Genomic DNA, 25157 nt, shown 5'->3' on the forward strand with positions numbered 1-25157 from the left:
GTTAGACCATAATTTTGAGTTTTAAAGTGCAAGAACTAAACCAAAACTGCATCAGCAAGTCCAAGTTTAGCCTCTGGGGCTACATCCCTGTGAGTGCATTATGTAGAGTCTTTGAAGGTTCACAGGCACTGGGCAGTAATAGTTTTTTGCCCACACACAAGCTCTGCAAGGGTCCCCAAGCCCACTTTGTCACACATGCCATACCCTCCAGAGTGGTTGCATACTGCCTCCTCATTCTGGAGTCTGTGAGACCCTAGAGTTTACAAACTCCTGAGTCTGTGAGGCTTCCATAGAAAAGATTAGGCACTGGATAAGTTTGTTTACAGGAGCTATAGCCTCTGTATCTTTGAAACATATATTAAAGGACAGATTTTCAGAAGAGATCTGCTGTCATGTAAAGACCAAAATATTCAGCCAGATTTTCAGAATTGTACCATGAAGATGTCAATCAATTCTAAAAATCCCTGTATTTTCCATTTCATTTCTATAAGTAGGAAAGAATTTCTTACAAATCTGATGCTCCAGTATAAAGAATTTATCTCAGACTAGCTGTAATGTGTACAGTATCTAACCAAGTTTCATCTGAGTTATTTAAGCCCTATCTCACTCCATTCAATGTGAGAGTTCAGAAATCTCCCATATAAAGTTTCTCAAGATTGTCTCACTTCTAACTTTTTCAGCTGCCTGATCTCAGTCTCTACCAAAGTATTCTCCAAGCTCAAATTTGTGCACAAAGTGGATGTTTTTTCAATGCAGCCATCAAGCTAAATTCCTGGGCAAAGAGAGAAAAAAAATAATAGTTTGAGTCACACCAAATTTTTAGAAGTTTGTAGCATACTAAACTCTAATGCATCTAATGAACATAACTCCTAACTCCACTGAAATTCAAATTCACTCCTTTAAAATAAATCCTACTCTGTACCCACAGCTAATCCTACACTATAAACTCCTCTGCTTCTTACTTTTTCAGGTCTATTCATGATTGCAAGATGAATCTTCCAACTGCCTGTTGTAACACACCCTGTTCAGTACTTTTGTGGACCACTGGCATATTCCTGACAAAAGTGCAAGAAGCTAACACCAGTGTCTTTCTTCCTCCACATGGCTGCCTCTAGTACTCAGATAGTTATTTCCAGCTGCTGGTACCATCCATCAGTAATGTCTTTTCCTGGAAACATTTTATCTTCATTTCAACATATTGAGGTCTTGGCAATACACACAATAGATGTTGATCACGTTCAGCTGGGGATCTTTTAATGTACTGGGTTATCTTGGCAAGATACTCAGCTGCTTTTCTTGCCAGCATCTTGCACATGCTACTAGCCCCTAAATGGCCTCCTTCCAGAGCAGTGGGATCTACTCACCTTTCTCTGACCTAGGCTTGCTGCTTGTCAGCACTGCCAGGATTATACTGAGGCTGGGCCACAGGGAAGGTGAAGTCCATCTGGTCACTGATGTAATAATGCTCTCTGTAGTTTCTGTTGGCTCCTCCTTCATCCAGCAGCTCCACTAAGACCCTTTGGGCCTGCCAGAGGTGCAAGTTCTCTAAACATCTTGAAGACATCTTGCACGGATGTCTCTGTGATATTGCACTAAGGAGTGCAGGCCAGGGGGTCAGGACAGGACACCTGTATCTCAGAAGGAATGATAGTGTTATTCCCTGACTACTCACCAGCGCAGTCTTCTTGTGCCAAATACAATGATACCTTCTAGGGGGGACTTCTGTGACCAGTTTACCAGCTCAGCATTAGTCACCTGCTATCACAAAGACAGATTCTGAAGTCAACTTTAGTCAAGAAAACTCCATGCAACAGCTCAGCCTGTATGAAGAAAATAGCCCAGTCTGGAGCTTCCTCTCCACCTACACATAAAACTCACTCAGTTTTCACCTGAGCACAATTTGTCATCCAAGAGCTCTTATACACAGGAAGTTTCAGCTTGAGCACAGCTTTAGGCCCACACTCACATCATCATCAATCTTTTCTATGCTCTCCTGCTTTTTTCTTCCTGGAGTAGTAGTACCCACAGTTCATAGAGTTTTCCTATTTCTCATTGTATGGACTCTTAAGGATTGGCCTTACTCACTCCATCACTTTCCCCAGCACTCACACTCAAGAGCAAGACTTCTGAATTCTCAGATTCTCTGTCTCCTACCATTAAATTTCTATCTTAAGAACTTTTACTTGTTTTCCACTACTTGCTTGTCTCATTTGATCCTATATTAATTTTTTTTCTGTACTTTTGATCTCCTCCTGTTATTTGCTTGCTTTTCTCCAAGGCTTAACAAGATTTTATGGAATCTCACCTGTAAACAGATGTCAGGGGTCATACAAATGATTTCCCTTGGCTCTAAGTAGTCAGTCAATTATGCTTCCAAAGTAATGTAAGGAGGGCAGAGATTTCAGCTTGATAACATACACATCTATTCACTCCAGGAACATGCCATTAGGCAGGCAAGTCTGGTCCGTCAGGGACAGCACTCTAAATCATTAACAAAGTGTCAAATAATTCCTCTCATAAACCTATCAAATTCCTTTTTTAACATCTTAAAGAAGGGGTTTTCCACATTGCCCTGACAATTGAAAACTCTTTTCTAATTTTCAAATTTTTCTTGTTAACAGATAGCATAAATCTTTTGTTCATTTTTCATCATCATTCTTTGTTTTAATGTGTTTTTTATCCTTCCATAGTGTTTACTCTCTTGATAAGTGTGTATGGCTGGCACCCATCCCTGCTTATCCTTAATACTGCTAATCTAAAGAAAGCATATCCCATTAATCTCTGTTTGTAAGATAAGGATCTCCATTATCTTAGTTACTCTGGTAACCTTCCTTCCTATCTTTTCCAATTTGAATTATCTTTCTGGAGTAGGGGTGATCTGAAGAGGACAGACTTCCACATCCATTGCAGAGAAGCAAGCCCTTTCCCTTCTATATCTCCCAACAAAACTGAGAATCACAATGCCTTTCTCAAAGTAGCATCCTTGGTCTCTGACTGCCATTCTATAGGGAGCATCATATGTGGATCCTGCATCTTATCAAGGACTTGTACTACTTCTTCATTTTCATTATGAAGCTTATTACAATCCTGTTGGTAGCAGTAATGTTGAATGAATATGTTCTATTAGCTCTTCTCTTTCTCTTTTTCTGCATTATTACAGGCAAGAATCTCAACTGGATTTCCATATTTTATCTTCAGTAAACATGAAAAAAGTACTTCTGATTTCCTCCCTTTTTAATCCCACCTCCTTTGTCCACTCAGTATGAGGACTTGTCCTTCTTTCTCTTCTGTGCAGTAGTCAGAAAATGCAATGTCTTCACAGACCTAAAATCTTAAATGCTGCCAGAAGTGCTGTTTCTGTTTTGCAGAGCACACTAGTAAGTGTGCACTTGCTTGACCAACCACTGGCAGCAGGCTTCTTTTTCAGACCTCTAGCAGTGCCCCAGAGCAAAAAGATCACATCTTAGCTATCCTTTTCCAACTCTTCATTCTTTCACCTGTCATCTCATCCTCCAAGTCCTTTGCTCACATCTATAAAGGAAAGTCACAGTCCAGCTTTACAAAGGTACACACAGCAACATGGAATAACTCATCCAAAATGTTGTGATGCACATATAAAGGTATTTTTGTTTTTCAGGTCTCAATCTGCACTTTAGGAGACACAGAAAAGTTCCTGTACCACAATGGTTGTTTGCAGCAGGTTCTCTCTCTCTGCCCTGGAGGACAGACTTTTTCCCCAGTATTTTCACTCCTGCTAACTTCAACCACTTCCAAACCAACCATTATGTCATACATCAAAACCTTTTCGTCTGAAGTTCTGACAGATTTCTGGAGAAAGGCTGGGGGCTTATTCATTTAATAGACACCAGGGAAGACCAATTCCAGGTTTAAAAATCTCTTAGTAGCTTAAATGAAGTTATTTTTTCCCTGCTTAATCCTAAAAGCCAAAATAGCGCTATTTTCTTAATAGCTTACCCCAGCTTGTTTTCTTTCACAAGCAGCAGCACTTTAAGTAGAGAGCCCACACTGTAATAATTTACTTGGGGAGAACAGATGGAATTGGAGAGGGTCAAGGCTGAGTTGCATGCTGTGGCTTTTTGTGTGCATTCATCTGTGCTACTTTTCCATTTTTGACAATGTAATTCTAAGACTATTGGTATTTTTTCAGACAGAAAATTATAAAGTTAAAAAAGTAACTGTGCTTAGCAAACAGATAGGTCATAAACTAAATCGTACTACACTGTATCTCCTTATTTCTGTTAGAGGGTCCCATTCTTAGTACTTTTAAGGACTTTAGAGAGCAATTTGTGAGGAAAGTGGGGCGAAGATAATTTACACAATTTCGCCCATGTCTCTGTTTTGAAAATTGTTTTCAGTTATATATATAAAGTTGTCTGAAGATTGCTCTTCTTCCATCAGCTGCCAGCAGCTTCGAGAAGCCACAGCACAGAAAGGGAAAGGAGAGGTACAGTGGGATCCCAGCCACAAAGGTAAATAATACAGTTCATCCAATGATGATCCTACTTAATATTCTCAACTGGCTTTTCAGAAGGGTCATATTAAAAAGAATATAGGCATTTTGGTGCAGAAACAATTAAAGCAAATTTCTTCTTCCATTCTTGCCTTCATGTCCAGATTAGTTGTAGAAATGAGGAATGTGTCTGCATAATGTTGCATGTCTCTCAAATACATGTACAAACTGTGAAACTTTTTAAGTCTATATAAACCTGGTGTTCATCTGTGAGGGTATCTCTCTATGTTATCCAGCCTTTTGGAACAAGCTGCCCAGGGAAAAGGTGGAGTGGATGTATTTCAATGACATGTAGATGTAGCATTTTTACAAACACAGTGGACTTTGCAAAGGTAGGATAATGATTTGACTCAATGGCCTTAAAAGTCCTTTCCAACCTAAATGATTCTACGATTCTAAAAGAAAGAAGAGCACCGGCATAAGAGCATGGTTTCTGATTGAAAAGGTGTACTTGGTTGTTATAGTAACTTGACTTTTGCAAATCTCACTTTGTGACAAAATAGAGGTCTTTTGCATTAGCACAGGATCTTTTGAGAAAAGATGTAAAATTATATGTGCAAGATATATAATTTGAGAAGTTAAAAAAATCTTCCCTTTGTCTTTGTAATCAAATTAAGGGAGCAAACACTTTCTGAGTCAGTGACAAAAGCAATAAAGCACGTAAGTCTAAAAACTTTTTTAAGCTCCCCATAGATACAAATAGAGGAGAGACTTTTTCTGGCTTCTCAGCAGCAGAGGTAGTTTAGCTGTTGGGGGTGTTGAAGTCTCACACACGTTCAGATTCAATATTCTGCCAAGTTCCCTATCATGTAGTTTTCTTAATAGGCAGGGCATGGGGGAGAGGATTGAACATTTTATCAAAAAGACTCATAACAAGGTCTCTTTGGTTGACTTCCAAGTGTCCTTTGTAAGAGATCACATGCTTCTTTCCCTACTTCATAAGTTCTTTCTGAAAAAGGGAGATTTAATACACCTAGGGAGACAGGAGCATGTGTGAAAGTCTTGTCAACCGCTGACAAAGTGTCTTGATGCAGACATTAATTTGTAGAGTGTACTTGCTTTTGGGGGAAGATCAGTTTCACACATGTCCTGCTTATTTTTCTCTGACCTTTGAAGGCTAATTCAACATGTATACTTGATTAATTTCATGATCCTATCCAGTCTGCACAAAGTGCTCTGTTTGAGCATGTGTAATTAGCCATCTTTTCTTTGCTCTGCTCCTATAGCCTGAATGTAATGAGATACATAATGCTTTCCTAATGTGCTAGAAATTTTATAGGGTTTTTAACTGTCAGTTTGATTTGCTGTTACTGTATGTTCTTTCTGTAAATTGATCCATTCTTTCTCTCTCAACACCCCAGAAATTAAACCTTTAAAAAAGCATTCTTTTCATCCACATCTAGCTAATATATAAAATCATATATAACACCACCACAGAATGCATATGCACAAGCACACATGCAGAACATATGTCTAATAAAAAATTTCCTCTCAGTATGCTTCCCTAATGCCATATTTGGGTGTTAATTTCAAGCAAAATTCCCCAGACCAAACATTATTCTCCAACTCAGATTTGCATATGTACAATCGACAGAGTGGGCAGTCAACACCCAGTCTCCCACCTTATCCATAAAAAACGTGTTCTGTTTCTGGGACTGACGTCTCAGTTTTGCCTTCAGTTGCACATGCACAAACCAACAGACAATGAATGTGCCTGTTGAGGCTGATACATGTTTCTCTCACAAGAGCTGCAGAAGCAAAGATCTCCAGTTTGGCAGAAGAAAGAACTCCATTTTGATCTGCTCAGTAAACATGAGCACATATCCCGGTCTAGATTTTCACTGCATGTTGAACCTGAGACAAAAACCCTTACAGAATATTTTGGACACCAGCAACAAGTTTTCTACAGCCTGATTATGGGTAGGGAGTACAGTGCTCTTTTTCACAGCTTAACAACAATCTTTCCTGAAACATTACTTCCTTTAAAACTTTCAGAAAAAGAAAATGTCACAGGTATCACAATTATGTAGCTACATAATGATTAAGGAATCTTCACAACAATTCTGAAGTTCATGCTATTAGGATCAAATAACAAGCCCTTCACCAGCATAATGAGCACTTACTCAAATAAAAGGCCAATTTATTTTTTTCAACCCTTCTTAAGCAAAAGCCTGCCCCTTCCACAGATCTATCTTCTCACAAAAGCCAGAGAGATACAACAATCTTTAACATGATTTGCACGAGACTCTATAGCCTAAGACATCAGGAATAAGAAATGTGACCTTCTGATTCACAGTCTCATGGTCCAGTTCATAGATCATGTAAGTAAATATATTTTATATGTGTCTGGGAAGAAATATTGTTTCATGCATAAAGTTATTGTAATCTCCTGAAAAATGTTGTAACTTGTGGAAAGGGCAGTAAAGGCACTTAATGAAAGAGACTGCAAATAAATCTCTATTCCTCTGGAATAATGACTAAACAATCAGAAGATTGATTTTACAGTTTAATGTTTAATCAAAATGACTCATGCTCCAAAAAGTAAATTCTTTGTCTAATTTTTAATCAGCTCTAAGATGAACCACTTTGTACATGTTTTCTTGCATTGCTCTTCTGCATTTACACCACAAATGTTCCAGCCTTCCTCAGGATTGAAAAGGTGTTTTATCATGATCAAAGACTGCATATCTACTGCACTGACTGCATCTGTGCTGTCCAAGGAGTGAAGGCTTTGCTTCAGCTTAGCCACCCGTAAGATTGTGAAATTATATTGATTTATTCATATTTTTCAGAGGGTGAGGATTAGCTGCCCAGGGGGACTAAATGCTGGACTGTTCCCCTATGAAGAATCCAGCTGTAAGTTTGCAAATACTTGTTTGCTTAAGAGAAATCCACATTTAAATACCTCTCGTTTTGCTAGGAGAATTTATTTTCAGGAGAACTGGGTGAAATTTCTCTCTATTTCTACTTTAAACATAATAAATCTTTACAAGAAAGAATTCATTTCAGTGACAATTCTAGGAGCAGTGTGGAGCAACGGTTTGTACATTCCTTCTCCAGGCACTGGGAATCTGCACATAGATTGTGCATACATGTAAACACGTGTTAAGTCATGGGATCTTGTAACAGTACTTGGCTGTTCTGCTAATTCCACGTGATAGATAAACAATGTTTTTCTCACTGACACTGCTCAGAAAGTAGATAATGCAGAAAGGTTCTTTCAAGCAAGAAAGGAAAGAAGGAACTTGGAGGAAGGAACAAAAGAAAGACTATGTACCCTAAAGGAAGCTACATTAATCATCACATGTCCCAAAAATATTTAGAAACTAGGGTTTGTGTGTGTAGCTACCTGCCCAACATACAAATTTGTTACTTAAATTACAATCACAAGCCAAACAGAGTGTGGAGATAAGAATTTAGGCAATGCCAATTGTTTCTGTTTGGTTTTAAAATGTATTTTCTAATCTGGTTTAACTTTTTATATATAGCATGTATCTGTCTGTGGTATCTCCTTTGTGCTTCACTGTCTTTCTAGTCTGTTTACCTGTCATTTATGCTCTCCAGTATCTGCTTCAGTTTTACACAGTGGCTTTTCCTGCATTATTTTGTGTCATCCTGCACCTATGCTCCTTTTTCCATATCATTTCCAAAATGCAAAGCAAGATTTTATTTGAAAGAGGGCAAAATAATTTGCCCATCTCTATCACTGCCTTGAGATTTTTGAGACAGCTGAAGGCAGTATTTCAGAAAATAGCTTAGCTCCAGTTCAATCTTAACACCGTAGTTGTTAAGATTGAACAATCTTAACTTTTAGCCAGTCTGCATAAATATCTCCATCTCTAAGTAGAAATTATGTTTCACTTCCAGGTCTAAATACCCCTTTCATGGTGTCTGTCCCACCGAGGCAGCACTAGTGCTGGTTTAGTTGTGTGCAGGAGAAGCAGCGCCCTCTCTGACACCTGAATCACTTCCTCACACCACACTCTGCATTCTCTTTTCTGGTGCAGTTCTCTGCAGAGGAGGAACCCTTGTCAGCTCCCATTTCTGCCAGAATTTTTGCTAAGCTTTAGGCCTGAATGTTTTTCTTCCCTAATCTGATCCCACTCCTTCACAGAAATGCTATGTCTTTTGGATTTAAGCGTGTTGGCTGTGTTACAGTTCCAGTCTGATTTCTGTGTGGCAGAAAATCTGCTTTCATGATTTGCTTAGTTCTCCATTTGTTTTCCTCTCAGCTATAAATAAACAGTGCAAATGGTATATCTTTCTGAACTGCTCCTCCCTATCCCATGCCAGGGACAGGAGGAAAGGGGTATGAGGGTGCAGAGAGAATCCATCCACAACATGAGACAGGACAACTGAGAAAATTAATATAGAGGATGGCATATTTTGGGGCAGTTGGTGTCTTCAGGAACAAGATAAGGACAAATGTTTTCTTTTGTCAATTCCTGCAATGTGATTTCACTGTCAAAAGCGAGCTGTTCTCTTTGGCACATTAGGAACTGAAAAAACAGTAGAAACACCAGTAGTGAGTAAAGCACTCAGAAAGGGAGTTGGGGGGAGAACATTAGCTCAGCTCTTTACTACATGATATGTCTTGAAGACAGACCAAAGAGTGGATTATTATTGCCATCTCAGAAGCCAAACCCATCCGTGATCTTCATGTGAGAAACACATTCCAAAGTCTTCTTGAGAAGCACTGCAGAGACCACAACTCTTTTGTGACTGGGTGTGACTTGACAGACATGAAGTGTTCTGCTAGCAATCCATCAGAAGCTAAACAGGCAAGTGTGAAGTGTTGAGGATAGCAAACAAATGTGTTTATGTAGCTGTACACTGTGCAGCAATGACTGGCAAAGAGAGGTTTTACAAACTGAGGTCTCTGTGATCTTGAATTGCATGGTCTGGGAACATGCAGCTCCTGGTGGTCTTGTACTTATGGAAGTCAGGGGACAGGAACACAGCTCTTCTAGAGCATATATATATATATCCTAAATATCCTATATATCCTACATATATATATATATATATATATCCTAAATATCCTAAAAGGATTTTTCAAAACTATTCTTCAAGGCTGGTTTGGATATCTCTCCTTTTTGCATTACATCAGCACTGTGCAGCTCTGTTTGAGCACTTCCCTTCCCTTAAAACCAAATTCCCAGTTGCCTAGAAATATTGCCCACCTGTTTTTTGGGTTTGTTTTTTTTTTTTTTAAGTAAATTGGAAAACACAAAGGGACAGCCAGGGTCTCATTGGCAAATTTGGGGAATGTTGCTTTCATCACTGAAGAAAATAATAAGTCAGACTTGGCAGAAGCAGGAGGGATTAGGTCATTGTCCAACAGGAAAAGATCCCTTCTACTTAGCTGGATGTTACCAAACATTTTTATTTTCACACACAAGATCAGCAAGCATCAAGCCAGTTAATCTAGGATTAAACAATAGAGGCTCAAATGTTTAGCATAGCTACCTTACAATTCTCTCTTTCTGCTGATAACCAAGAGGCAATGAGCTGAAAAATCAATGAATATCATATCAATTCAATGTGTATCAATGTTGTGACACAGTTGTTATGTAAGATGAGTTTCAGACACAAATAGTATAAACTTTCCATGTTGAAGCTAGGGCACTTAGCTAACACTTTGGAAAATAACACTGAAGTTAGAGTAACTGTAGATATTGGGGAATAAAGGAGAGAGGACCCTCCAGTAAGTCCTTTCAGTCTCCAGATTCTGCTAACTGATTTCTGCTAACAAGATAGAAAGGCTTTAGAATTATTATTATTATCCTTCATTCATAAAACCGCTACTGTAAGGGGTGTATATTTCCCTAAAAAGCATGAGATTTTATAAAACTTGCCCATACTTACAACAAAACTTCCTACCAGAAATTGTATTGGTCCTTTCCTCCCTCTGGCATACCAATTTCTCAGGTCTATCAACTGCTCAGCCATTCAATAAGCCAAATAAATGTCTGCTTAGGTCCACTGATTTTTCTCATTTTAGAGGTAAGACAGATTTGAGGACTGAGTTAAGCTTGATTTCCCTGATGGATGATGCCATGCCCATGCCCCAAAACAAGTTTCAGAAAATTCTATATTTGGCTTAAGAGTCAGTATTATCCATATTGAAACATCAGCATTTCAAGCTGTGCAGCAAAATGAAGTTTGTATGCATAAAGAACAAAAAAACCTCACTTCCTAAAATCCGTAAAATGAGGGAAAAAAGAGAATTCCTGTGGCTGTCTTGCTCATTTCTTGACTGACTGATATTTGTTGTTACAAAGGAGGGCACGGAGGATTAGCCAGAGCAATTTGTTGATCACACAGGCATCCTACATCCAGTGTTATTCTCCATTAATGGACTAGTGGACTAGCAGAACATGAATAACAGGGCTACACACTGCTGACTGCTGTGTACAAAGCAAGACTGGCTGTCACACTTATAAAAGAGTAATGACCAGAAATAGAAGGAAATAAGCAACTTTATCCAGACTTTTTCAAGTTAAAGGGGCACCAAGATATTAATCTCTTATTTTACACTATGTAAGCGAAGCAATGTTTACACAAAGAGATGATGCCCCAGGACATGAACTAGCTGCTGTTGAAATTTAGAAGAAAAGTTCTGCTGAGAATCTTATCCTTAATTGACTGTGAAAATATTTCTTGCACCTTTCACATAGGCATCTGCCTCTGTGCACCCTGAGAGGACACTATAGTCTAACTATAGCAAATGTAAGCTACTGATAAATTATTTTCCTTATTTTGAGTGACTCAGTGAAACCATAGCCTGAAAATTTCAGAAGTACCTTTGCGTGCTTTCTTGTGTGCCAAACCATTGATTGGATGGGTCACTACCGAACTGTCTGTGCCTTGCATTCTTTTTCTGACAGCTGACTCTTTTCTCATAACAAATCCTACAACAGACCATGCAGAAGTGCTTGGAGAGCCATGCCGACACTCAAAAACACCAGTCTGGTGTGACAGTCATTTGGAGTTCCTAAGTCAGCTTTAAAATGCTCTGCTGGAAGGTCTGGAAAAACAAGGTGCCCCTGCTGAAGATGTAACCCACTCACAAAATGGAGGACAGGGGTGGTAAGGGGTGTTCAGTAATGTCCCCATAACCGACGTTCAAGAAGCTATGCCCACCTACCATAGCAAACTTATTAATCTGCTGAAAATAAACAATGACACCTGACTATACAAATTGTATGTGCTCTTCAGAAGATAAGCAAAAGGTGTTTTATTTGTCAGGCCTGCAGAAGCTGATAGTGGAAAACCTGCTCCCTCTTCCTACTTCCATTCCCTTTTCTTTTTCTTTCTCCAGCAGGACTTCCTCAGAGCCAGTACTCTCTTACACTGCAGAAGAAAAAGTGAAAATATGCCTCTGAATAATCTCCATCTCTTTTGCTTATGTCTGTTCTTCACTTTAAATTTCTGTCCCTTTCCCCTTGATGTCCCTTCATCTCTTTCAGCCCTTACTGGTCTTGCTCTTTCTTACCCTATTTCTGACTGCTGTCCACCTAACTGCTCAGACATTATTTTCCATCTCCCAAATTTCCAAACAGCTGAATCTAACACTTCTTCACCCTTCCATGAGCCTTCTTTCCCATTTCTGACTGCTGTCCACCTAACTGCTCAGACATTATTTTCCATCTCCCAAATTTCCAAACAGCTGAATCTAACACTTCTTCACCCTTCCATGAGCCTTCTTTCCCATCTATCATCTGCCTAGAAAAGGAGGTAGTAGCTACCACTTCTTGATGCTGTGTTTCCTTGTTGGAGATTTTTCACTTTTTTTCCTTTCTCCCAGTTCCCACTCTGCACACCCACTTTGTTGTCTGTTCCAGAGTTGGAGAAACCTAAGAAGAATGGTGGATAACATCCCATGAGAAGAGGCTGAGTGCAGGCCTGTCTTCAATGCACAGAGAAAGCAACTAAGAAATCAGTCACTGAAAGACCAATGATGGAGATATATCACAAACCAGACAAAAGGCTTCAGAGTGGTTAAACCTCAGCTGAAAAGTCAGGCAGGTTTTCTTCCCAATAGGACCAAGCAGGTAACCAGCCTGGCAGCTCATTTAGCCATGGAAAGCTATCTCATCTAATAAGTGCAAAAAGATTTGGTTTAGACGGGGACACCTTTGCAAAATCAAATCAGCCATTAAAACACCCCCAAACCTCCAAAAACCTTAAGTCTCATTGATTAAAAAAAAATAATCATCTACCTGAAAGCTGTCTAGGAGAGAACATGTCACAGGGGAGAAAGAGTTGTCACAGACATCTGCAGGAAACAGACATCACACCTGCATCTTTCTGACAGAAGTTCAGTATTAGACTATTCCTATCTCCATTTCATACTAGCTACTGTTGAGATCAGATGGGTTTTTAGAGGATTCTGCCTTAATACCACCAGTAGTTTAGGACCATGAAATGGAGAAAATGAACCAGTGCTGTAGCCAAAGGCTTTATGTTTTTTTTCTCACTATTAGATTTTTTAAAATTTGCATTGCATAGTCAGTTAAAGTTCTTATACAAACTGAGGAGAAAACCAGTAATTTCTTGTATCTTGGTATTTCCCTTTAGAACATGGACATGGTTTTATATACCCTGAGTACAGAAAATATTGCAGAGAAAGAAAATGCTACATTGCAGGTAAATCTTACATATACAGAAATTAAATCATTTTGTTATTCATCCAGACGACACAAAGCCACATTGAAACATTTTTACTCCAATTAATGACACCATTTCACAAGAACTCCCATTGACTCTAACTGGACTATTCAATTAAAGCTGACTCCAAACTCCTGGCATTGCAGCCAAGGGTTGCATTGACTTCACATTTCAAATCAACCCTTGCTAAAATAGTGTCCAGCATGAGGAGTGTCAGATTCAGCTCATAATGAAGGAGTTATGGGAAGTTAGCTCCATTTCTATCCTCACACTGTGAAAGGTGCCTGGCTGATGTACAGGATGAAACCTATGCATCAGATGATTACGGTGAAATCAGCCATTAAATTAAGGACAGGAAGGGATATTCCTTTCCTGTTCACATTGGAAAGAGACCAGTAGGGGGTCAAAGAAGGTATTTGCTTTCCTCTGTACTAATGAGACATTGTCCTCTTTTAAGGAGTGCATCTAGTGTCATTTCAGGGAGCTATGACACCAATGACAACCACAGTCATTCTTCTTTCCTTCCTATGGCAGGTGGCAATTTTGAGATGTTCTATTCTTGTCCTCAAGTGAGTCTTGGAGGTAGTAGGAAAAATTCTGGAAGTCACCAAGTACTACCACACTCAGGGAGGCATCCTGATTATTTTGGAACTGGAAAAGTGAATTACTCCTAGTCATAACTGGTCTTTCTATGTGTGGTTGTACCTGTGTGCAGTGTATGCAGCACTACAGAAGAGGGTGGAGTAGTTTGAGATGCTGTAATTCTTAGTTGTGTGGTCTGTTTTGCTGGGTTTTATTGTAAGAGCTTCTTTCCTGTTCCATTTGGTGTAAATGACAAAATGAAGCCATGGTTAAAAAATAAACCAACTCCAGTCGTCAGGAGCATTGTAATGCACACTCACATCTTGACAGTTTTTCACAGCTTTCCAGTGTAGGAGGAGAGTGCTTGCCACTAGAGCTGTAAATATAGTTTTTAGAGAAGGTTCGTGCTACTTTTTGGCCTACATGTATTTGAGAAACAAAATTGAGTATGGGCATACTGACTTTTTTGAAGAGGACATTGTAAAAATATGAAACAACAAGGAAATTAGAGCTCAGAAATCTCAGAAAATTAAAACTCAATCTAAGCAAGGAAAAAAAGAAGAGTAGAAGAGGCAGAGGTATATTCAATATAGAGAGCTGTTAAAGCAAGGATAATGGCTTTACAAGGAGATTTTAATTCAAAAGGATAATGAAAAAGAAAACAAAGAGGTAATAATCATCCATCCATCTCAGCACAAATAGTTGTTTTGTACTGCGTGTGAAGATTTCATCTGTGATATAATTTGCTAAACATACAATATTCCTGCTATTAATATGCATTTGCTGCAATGAGGAACAAAACCTGAAGTATAAATTGGAATATAGTTTTTTTTAAAAATACCTAAACAGCTACTACTTGAGTCTGTGAGACCAGCAACAAAATTCCAATGAAGTCCTTACAAAAGAGACAACAAGAGGTCACAGAAATGTCAAATGCAGCACCTTTTATGTGATATGCTCCAGCCACCCAGCAACATTGCAAGCTGCCAAACCAAGCCTGAGCAGAGAGGATATTGCAAACCATATCACATCATTTCAGTAATATGCACTAGTCTTGACTTGAAAGAGGACAATCTTGGTGCTTATCAAACCTTAAAATTTTGCTCACATTGACAGTAAGACAGAAGAGTGGAGGCATCTTTCTCAATGACTTTGGGAAAATTAAGATTTTAGAAATTCAGTGAGATTACTGATAAACCCTTCAGTGCTTTTTAAACAGCTATTTCTGTTTAGGTTGTCACTATTCTAATCAGTATGTCAGAGGGCAAATGCCTTGTAGCAGACCAGCTGTACTTAACCCAATTCTACCAAAATAAGTAAGCAGCCTTCAACCATTTCTCACTACACATAGGTTAGTCCACAAGAAAAAATGCATATAAATACCTAATGTGTATGTGTGACCTAATACATAGTAATTTCTGAGGGAAATAGTAGTTTCTGAGGGAAAAAATATCAAAAAGCAAAAAAGCTACTGAAATCTGAGGTCCAAGTTCAACAAATCATCAGGCAAGTTCCTAACTCTATGTTCTGCTAATACTTTTCATTTACATTTTGATGCCAAGCAGTCTTAAAAAAAAAAGGAAAAAAGTTGAAGACATCACAACAGTGTCATTTTCTGCAATCATACTATCTCCCCATGAGAACAAAATCATACTGAGAATCACAAGAGCTGTGTGGGTTATGATAGTAGTGAAAATCCCTCTCCTTCACTCTATCTAAAAAGATATCAAAGGAAATTGTCTACTGCACATTGTGGGCATAATCCACTATTACTTTTACAGTAATGCTGAAGGACTCTGCAGAGGAAACGTTAAACACAACACTGTTGCTTTTACAACCTCTAGTGCTGTGGATGCACTGCTTATTTCTTTGGGTTCTTGAAACATCGCATAAAAATATATGGATGGCTCCCCAGGTTCACTCCAGAGATTCACCTCATCTGTAGCCTGCTTTCAGATGGCTGCCAGAAGAAGATGATGGGGGAAATAGAGCTGTAAAACACACATGCAGCAGGGTGATCCTTCCCCTGGCACACCTTCCAGCTTCCTTAAGTGAAGATAGATTTTGAATGGGTGTTTAAAAGAGCTAGATTTCACAGTGGTGAAATCCCATGTGTGCTGTTTTGACAACCCAGTTTGTAACCTCTGGTCTAACCCCAGCATGGTAAGAAGTATGACACAGTGGTTTAACACTGCACTTTTTCTCAGTGGATCAGTATACATATCCAGGACGGGAATTTCTTGGTCCCTCAAAATTATACTGCTACAAGCAGGATACTTAGCACCAACATGTAATTCATTGTCCCTTCTCAGCCTGTGTATCTTTCACTCTTTGCATAAGACAGTATCTTTTTATACTTCCATCTATTAACTCTATTTTGAATGGGGGGATTCATGTTCTTTTCTGTCTTTACCACTGGGGGAAGAAAATAAGACCTCAGTCATCCTCACTGCCTTCAGTAGGATTGCTCTCCCAGATTTCTGTAGGAGTCTGCTGCTAACTAAGAGAAAAACCAACCAGATTCCAAGGCAGGGCTGTACAGTGGGACGTAGGTTAAATCAGAGCTCAGAATACATGGGTCTTCATCCTGGCTCTGCTATTTGCCTTCTGGGTGCCCAAGGTTGGAACATTTTGCTGTGTCTCAATGACTCACTCAGTAAAAAGGATACAGACAGTCCTTGTGAAGTCTTTTCTGGTTTATACCTTCCATAGCAATGGTTTTTGCTGTCATATGCTCCCACTTTTTATTCTCAGGCTTGTTGAGACCCCTAAGATATGCAATGGTACTAGATGAAAAATATAAGAAAACCATATAGAGTTTTACAGACCATGTGCTGGACAGTCATCATCTGTATTCTGACATTACAGAGGAGACAACCTTGGTGAACTGTGGTTCAAAAAGAATTATATATTAAGAAGAAATCTGAAAATTAAATGTAAGGAGATGAACTCACCATGCCCAACATAACACAAAGTTTTCATGGAGATATAACGGTCTGTGGGGCTTCCAATGAATGTATCATATTTTCATACTCATTTATTTTATGGGAGTTTGGATGCAGGGGGCTCGAGGGGGGTTGTTTATTTGGTGTGTTTGGTTGGTTCATTTGTTGTTGTTTGGTTTTCATAATTGGTTCAAACACATAAACTGAAAAAATAACCTGGAAAAATTTTAATCATTTAAACAAATCACCACAATAATTTTATGTCATTCTAAGCTTCTGCCTCCAGTGCCAAGACTTCAAAAGATTATTTCTTTCCTTTGGTTACAGAGCATTAATAGATGTCCAGTGAATGCAAACAGTGGGGGAAAAGGCAACACATATACACAAAAACCGTGGGAGATTAAATGTTTACAGAAATTGTGCTGGAACAGCAAATTATTATATATATATATTTTGTGAAAGTTCGGGATATTGATGTGAACTGGAATAAACCCTGAAATTATGCATTTAGCCAGCCTGAAGAAAAGGAAGCATTTTGAAAACAGACTGGGAGCGCTCATATCTCCCATATTTTTGCAATATGTGATTGAACCTACCATAACAGCCATAATACTGTGGCTTTGCTAATTAGCTACCCTTCAGTAGCACACTGTCTAATGAGAACATCAACCTTAGAAGTCTCTCACAGCAAAGATGTTTCAGAAAGCTGTAGTGAGATTTGCTATTAAATGTGCCTTTCTAAATTCATCGCATTAAGAGCATAAATAGAAAAGATATCTAGCTCACCATCTACCCTTTTCCTGTCTTCTGCACCTCCTGTCTTTCCTCCTGCTGCACCATGCATGCTCTGGGGAATAAAGCTGCCTTTATTTAATTGTGCATTGCAGGGAAGAAGAACTCAGGTTTCAGTGGGACCTCAGGTGGTGCCAAGCAGCAGCAGCAGCCAAGGACAAGCTTAAAGCAGAGGTATCAGGACGAGATACAGACTCCTTCTGCCTCACCCAGCTCAGCAAAGCTGCTTAGTCTGCTCTACTATGAGGGACAGCACTTTGGCAAGGAAAACATCAGCTTCTCATATGTAGACAGGAGCAAATAAACCTGAAAAACAACATCGGGTTGTCCTGCACAGAGAAAAGCTGCCAGGTGGGAAGCAGGGAGGGGGAGTGTTGAGTGAAGGGGGGAAAGATTAATTAATTAAAATCCTTACATATCAGGAAGCTGTGAGTATCTTTGTGCTCTGAAAGGGTGAAGCAGTCCTACAGATATTTTTTTTTCCAGCACTGCTGCTTCAAAGCCCCACAGGAAAAATCTGCACAAGGACTGCCCTGAAAATGAGAGCAAACTGGGCGTTGGCCAGAGTCTGGCACCATGAAACATGTTTCACTCTTATCTTCTCTTCCATAGGAGATGCCGGGTGCTATGGACTGAAGCACAGCATGGCCCAACAAAGAACTGTGCTGGTTATAGTGCAGCAAAGCAGGTAATACAGTAAAATTGAGTGCTTCTGAAGCAAGCTATGTTACTGGCAGCTCTTTAAGTAAAGTGCAGAAACTTTGTTAATAGGGATGTTTCAAGCTGGGTTTTTTGGGAAAGGACTCTGCTTTGCTTCCTGTTGTATCATCAGATTTGCTTTCATGCTATTCTGAATATCCAGCTCAAGTCTAAGAAATTCCACGGATTATGTCTTTCCTCTGGATCTGGTGTATGATTGTTTGTCCAATTAACACAGGTAGTGGAAAAGACCCAAAGCCACAAAGCAGAATAATAACTAGAAAAAGATTTCTGAGGATCCCAAAAGCTTTGGGGAGAGTTGTGGGAAGCAGAAAACTCCAACACCATGCATGATGGTATGAACAGCCCATGGCAAATGATCCTTTCAGTAAGTCAGCATTTCTCTCATTATACAATATTTGACATGACTTGTCTCTGAAACAGAAAACCCCAGATATGAACAAGGATTAGCTGAAATACACTGCCATAAGCCTAGGCTACTTTAGGTTGTGTTGAGCTCAGAGAGCTGTAGATGTATTATATTATACCCAGAGCAAGCAAGGCTGAAGCTCCATGCTGCAGGAAGAAGGGAAAAGGAAGGAGGTGGGGAAGAGGTGGATGGCAATGCCACAGCATTTAACAAGAAGTGCCTGGCAGCACTGGTCCTCTGCAGGACCCTGTGGGCTTCATGGATGGCAGCTTTTGGTAGGAATCCCTCCAATGATCTCTCACCTCAAGAGGGTGGGGGACCTGAGGAGCATGAAGATGGTTTTTCTCCCCTGCATCTGCAAGTTAAAGTGCCAGTGCTGGTAATACTAAGTGCTGGTGAAGCCTCCATCTTTGATTTTCCTCAAATAAAGATGTAAAAAGTGGCATGGAAATATCATCCCACTTAAAGAGCTGCAGTTTCAGCAAGCTACTTTCTGAAAGGTAGCACACTGTTTGTCCTACCATCTAGAGTCTTAAAATCACAACTGTCTCCTGAGCAGTGTTTCTCTATTCTCACCTTTTTAGCTGTCTCTCCCTGGTGAAAGGATGATCCCAGAGAGCCCAGAGCTCTGCCACAAGCATGCATCCCATCCTCATTTCTCTCTCCCTCCTGACACCCTCCAGCAGACTCTGGGCCTTTTTTTTCCCTGTGGCTGGGGTGATGCTCAGTCTCCCCCCTGCCTCCTGCAGCCCCAAGCCTGTGCTGCAGCCAGCCTGCATGCTTCATTCCACAGGAGCAGCTGTGACACAAATTAAACAAGGAGCCACAGAAGATTTCACAAGAAAGACCAAAAAACAGAAAAGAGGAATCATCCAGAAGTGGTTAGTTTTAATGTCAAAATGAAGTGTGGAGCCTGTTTTGGCAGCAGAACGTAGGAAAGTGAGACATTCTCAGAAGTTACCCTGCGCATTTAGGCTCCATGCCAAGCTTTACCCTCTTTCTTCCAGGTGTGTTGAAGAAATTTGTTTCTTCTGTATCTTTGCCTGACAGCTGCATCCCTAACTGGAAATAAGATATGGGATCTCAATTGCCATTGGCACCTCACTTATTGAACACTTACTTTATTTCCTGCAACCAGTGCATTACACTTGGAATTCAAAATGTGGAAACAAGAGGTCCAATTGAAGAAAACAACACTCAAACTAATTCCATTAAAACACTCAATATATAAAAGAATATTTTAGCCAGGATAGCAAGAAGCAATAAAACATCACCCTCTTAACAGCACCATATTTTTTTTTTGCTTCCACTTACTCCATCTGTACAAATGAAACGTTTTAGACAAAGCCACACCCCATGAACACGGCAGAGGGAAATCTACCCCTCTGAGGACAGGGAGTGAGTGCATAAACCAACTGTTTTCATATTGGCACTACTGGCATATCTCAATAAACCTATCTAATGCAACTACTTCAAACACAGTAAACCATGATTACATTTCACTGCACAGTCTCCATCTGAAAAGGTTATTGTTGTTACAGTCTAGATGTTACTTCACTTAGCTCATCCTATGAGAGATGCTAGATGCAAAAGTGGAGATTATTACCAAGATAACCCTTCTGTCAGTCCTTGTAAGTTGCTCCTCTGATCTCATCCAAAAATAAGATTACCCAGAGGCTTTAATGAACTATATTTAATTGATGCCTGATATTAACTGCACCTTCATAAGAGAGATAATATCTTTTCCCAAGACACATATCACTCATACCCTCACATAAATCTAGTGTTTGTCGAGTGGGCCCGTTTATATCATCTTACAAAATGTCAGACAGATCAGTTCTTGCTCCAGTTTCTAATTTCCTGATATAACGGATATGCACATCCACAGTTGCCAGGCAGCAGATTTCAGGCTGCAGCCTCCACGGCATTATTCTTCCCAATTTCCACATTAATTATTGACAGGTTAAAATATATTAATTAGTAACAGCCAGGAACAGCATCCTTCATTGTTAAACACTGGGATTACCGGGCATAGCAAAAGAAGGCAAGTAATCTTTAGGGCAATATCTGAAGGATTGATTGAAGCAGAAATGTACAGAGGATATCCTCAGAAGCAGGAGCTCCCTTACCCAGCACCAGGCATGTCCTTTCTCCTTTACACCTGTATCACCAGCACAGGCTCAAGCCTTATGCTGTGTAGAATGAGCCATAACCAGGACAATTAACTGTGTGAACCCCTAAGTCTGCAGGGCCTTGAAGAATGTCCCACAAGGCTGAGAAAGGGCAAAAGTTGGCAGGTTCAGCTTCTCTTGCTGAATAAAATACCTTTAAAGAATCATCCAAACCTGAGCCAAAATATTAGCAAAATTACAGATAGACACAGCCCATCTGAGTTCAGTGTTTCTGAAGAGGAGCTAGACCTTGGGCTTGGTCGTGCTGAGGACTACATGGTGTTTCTGCTTGCCTCAGTGCATTTCTGTTACCACTTTGTGCACAAGACTGCAGGAATAAGTATTCCTGATGCAGGCTTAGCAACACAAGTGCATGAGAGGAAAAGGGACACAGCCTGCCATGCTTGGTAGCAGTGCCTGGATGGACAACATTCCTTACAGATGAGAAAATTACAGTCCTTGGGGCTGATGATGAGATTTCCCCCAGGGTACACAATCTGTGGTCTTTGTAGAAAAAAGTGCCTGGTCAAGCATACACTGTGCTGGGAGATACACAACCTGTAGAATCAGAAAAAAGGCAGCAAAGCCAAATAACATCAGGTCCAGCATCTGCTACTGATTATCACCTGAAGGATAACCAATCCTGAGAATTTTTTCCCATCAGAATGCAAAGAAAATATCTTCTTTCTCACACTCCCGGCTGAATGAATGAATACAAAATGGGAGGGGAGCAAAAAAATTCTCAAAGTAATAATACTAAGATAATCATTCATATATACAGTGAGCAAGAGCACTGTGTTTCTCTGATGGTGCTACTTTAAAGAGCTGCCATTCAGCTGTATGAGCACTCATTTGCACACGCAGATCAAAGGACTCTAGCCTACCCCAAAACCTTCTCCTTAGATGGTGTCATAACTCATTGCCAGGAAAATTGCTTAGACATCATATACTTCCAACAGGTAAGAACAAAGGGAACCATGTATGAAAAGCAGATTTCTCCATCTATCTGTTCACACAATCTGCTTCTATACCCTTAAGAAACAGAGAGCCAAATACACCAGTAAGCTCCACTTGTCACATGCACCAGCTAACCACCCGTTGCTGGGTGATATCAGAAAAAAATCTTCCTCTGATTCTATACTCATGAAATTATGGAGACTGTGCCTTCCCAGTAAGGGTGCATCTGCTGATGCTTGCTTTGCCCATCCTCTGTCTAGTCCTTAACTATTCATGAGCCAGGGATTATTGATTTCCAGGCTTTATTGCAGGCTCTGATTATTCATTGAGGTCTTAGTGGGTAACTAGAGGAATGATTTGTCACCGTTCCGCCATTTGAAAAATTGTTAGTGGTCAGCACAACCTTGCCTGGCTTGTTTTGTCAACGTGATTTAGGACTGAGGGTATGCATCTGGAGGCTGCAGCCTAGGCACATGCTTTCCTACCTGTGACTCCTGGAATTAAGCTTCTCTTCCATAGTACTGAAAGTCTTCCATCACCATTCATTCAGCAGGAGTTTGAGAACTGAGCATTGGAGTGATATTCCTGGTGCATTCTGTGAAAGTGATCCTGAAAGCACAAAGACAGACAGAAATGAGGCACTAAGGGATCAAATGCCTTTTCTGTCTTTGTCTCTCTGTATTTTGAGAGAAAATACTCTTTTTCAGCTGTTGCCCTTTTCATTTCATTTCAAAGGGCGCACAACTTTTTCCACATTAAAGTGTCTTCATCTGCAGCCAAATAAAAACATTTTGATATTCAAGGCTTTTTTAGATTCATATCCTTGAAGTCTGTAGAGGCCCATTAAAAGCTGTGAGGTACCCTTCTCATTAAATGTGGCTTTACAGATGAGCATAGGTTGTAATAGGTTCTTTTCAGTAAAATTGCTACCATACAAGCATCATATCAGGGTAAAAAACAAATTAAAACCCTCTTAGTCAGAAGCTTATCTAGGCTTGAATTAACAGCCTGCACATCCAACTTCCCGTTTGCTGTGTGCACCCTTGCTGCAAATGTTCAACACCTCACGCTGCTCCTGTAATTGTGTTGAAAAAGGCCATCAGATTCTGAGCACTGTTTCTCATATTTCTGAATTACATTTATAGACTAAGGCACTCCAGGGTACAGTGTACGCTTATCTTTCTGCACTTTAAAACATGGCAGGGGTACCGCAGTCTTGGACTAAAGATGCATTAGCAGAGTCATGTGGTGACAAATTGCATAACACCTGCTTTTACTAGGTTTAGCTCCAGTCCGCTATTAGTCCCTTGCTTTTGTGAACAATGTGTTTTCCTGTGAAGGAATAATATAAAACTCAGTCAAGGCAGAGCTGTAAATAAATACCAGTACATTCAGCTGAAAAAGCTTGAGAGAGCAACCAGGAAGGCTAAAAAGCCTGAAAGCACAAGGTTTATACACAGGAGACTGGTGACACATCACACCATTGCCTATGTCACTTCACACACCACCACAGGGCAGAGGTTTGGGTCTATCCCAAGGACAAGGTTGCTCATCTACAAAGGCTAAACCTCATCCATTTGGCTCACAGTCCACATAGCCAAAATAGGCCAAAGGAGAAATGGCATCCTGTGGGGCCAGCACCACTGCACTACTGCTCTGAAGGCAGCAGCAGCCATTTAACCCTCCTTGCACAGGGTATTTTGGAGCACTCAGCATTGGTTGCTCTTGCTGGAGCACAGTGCAAAGGCATTGTCCTGGGGTCATGGAATATGGAGGGTGTTGCAGGAACCAGCCCATGGTATGGTCCAAATCACCCCTTGATCTCAGCACTGCACTACAAGAAAGGGCCCTCGTTGCTCCTTATCAGCAATGAGGGTCCACAGAAAAGACTGGGACAGTCCCTTTCAGCCACAACCGGCAAGAAACGAAGAAAAGACAGACCAATTCCCACTTTTTGTGGTAACAGTGTTGGAAAATAGTACCAAAAATTATGCCTTTCACCTGCATCAGGTTAAAGCAGAAAGTAGAGTTTGGGCTGTCAGGAGGGAGTGAAACCCAGACTTATGTGTGGTATTTGCTGGGTCCCCAGGATGAAGGAGGAATTGAGAATCTTACTCCATGTTCTTAGAAGGCTAATTTATTAAGATATATGATTTATATTATATTATATTTTGAGTGCTATACTAAACTATAATAAAGAATAGAGAATGGATACTTACAGAAGGCTTAACAAGATACTAATAAAAAACTCGTGACTCTCCAGAGTCCTGCCACAGCTAGACCGTGATTGGTCATTATGTAAAAATAATGCTCATGTTGGATAAACAATCTCCAACCACATTCCAAAGTAGCAAAACACAGGAGAAGCAAATCAGGTAATTATTGTTTTCATTTTTCTCTGAGGCTTCTCAGCTTCCCAGGAGAAGAAATCCTGGCAAAGGGATTTTTCCAGAAGATATGACAGTGACACTTGTGGGACATGGAGAAGTACTCCAGCTGAGGATTGAAACTCAGGAAAAACAGTCCCAGGCTGACGGGAAATATACTGAATAAGCCAGTAGTATGCATCAAAATTATTTTATATTAATATTATTATAACATCTTGGAAAGAAATGGGAATATAGAAGAGCAAGGGAAAAATATTTAAACAGCAAGAAGAAAGGTAAGATGAAAAGAAAGGCTGGACACAAAATACTCCTTGCTGAAGCAGGCATTTAGCCCCAGCACCAGAAAGGCACATCTGGCGGTGGCCTAGGACTCCCAGAAATTTCCTTGTGGTTTTTGTTTGGAACATGTAACATTAAAAAAAGACACGAAATTGAACATATCTGCTTTTGTTCAGCACAGAATTCAACTGTATTTTCACTTCACAAATGTGACGCAGGTATATGTAGATATACAATTTTTATGCTTCTGGAAAAGAAGCATGCTTTTTCATGCTTCATGGAAAAAAGGTTGTATTACAAGTTGGTGTTGCCCACATGCTAACAGGAGGCTGGGGCAGCTGAGTTTAGGAACTTAGAGAAAGCAACGCCATCACTATTTTATGAGAATTATAGGCAACACAAATGTTACTTACCCCAATCTTAGTTAAGAAACTACTCTAAAACCATCTCCAAATCTTAATTAGCTGCATGATTCCTGCTGCATTGCTGAGCCTTGCTGCTGTTTCCCTGGCATGACCAGTGAAGTGGGGTCTCCTCCAGAGTTCACAGAATCACAAGGTTGGAAGAGACCTTCAAGATCATCGAGTCCAACCTGTTTCCTGACACCTCAACTAAACTATGGCACTGAGTGCCACATCCAATCTTTTCTTAAACACATCCAGGGATGGTGAATCCACCACCTCCCCAGGCAGGCCATTCCAGTACATCACT

Source organism: Molothrus aeneus, chromosome 1 (genome assembly GCF_037042795.1).
Source record: "Molothrus aeneus isolate 106 chromosome 1, BPBGC_Maene_1.0, whole genome shotgun sequence".
NCBI lineage: Eukaryota > Metazoa > Chordata > Aves > Passeriformes > Icteridae > Molothrus > Molothrus aeneus.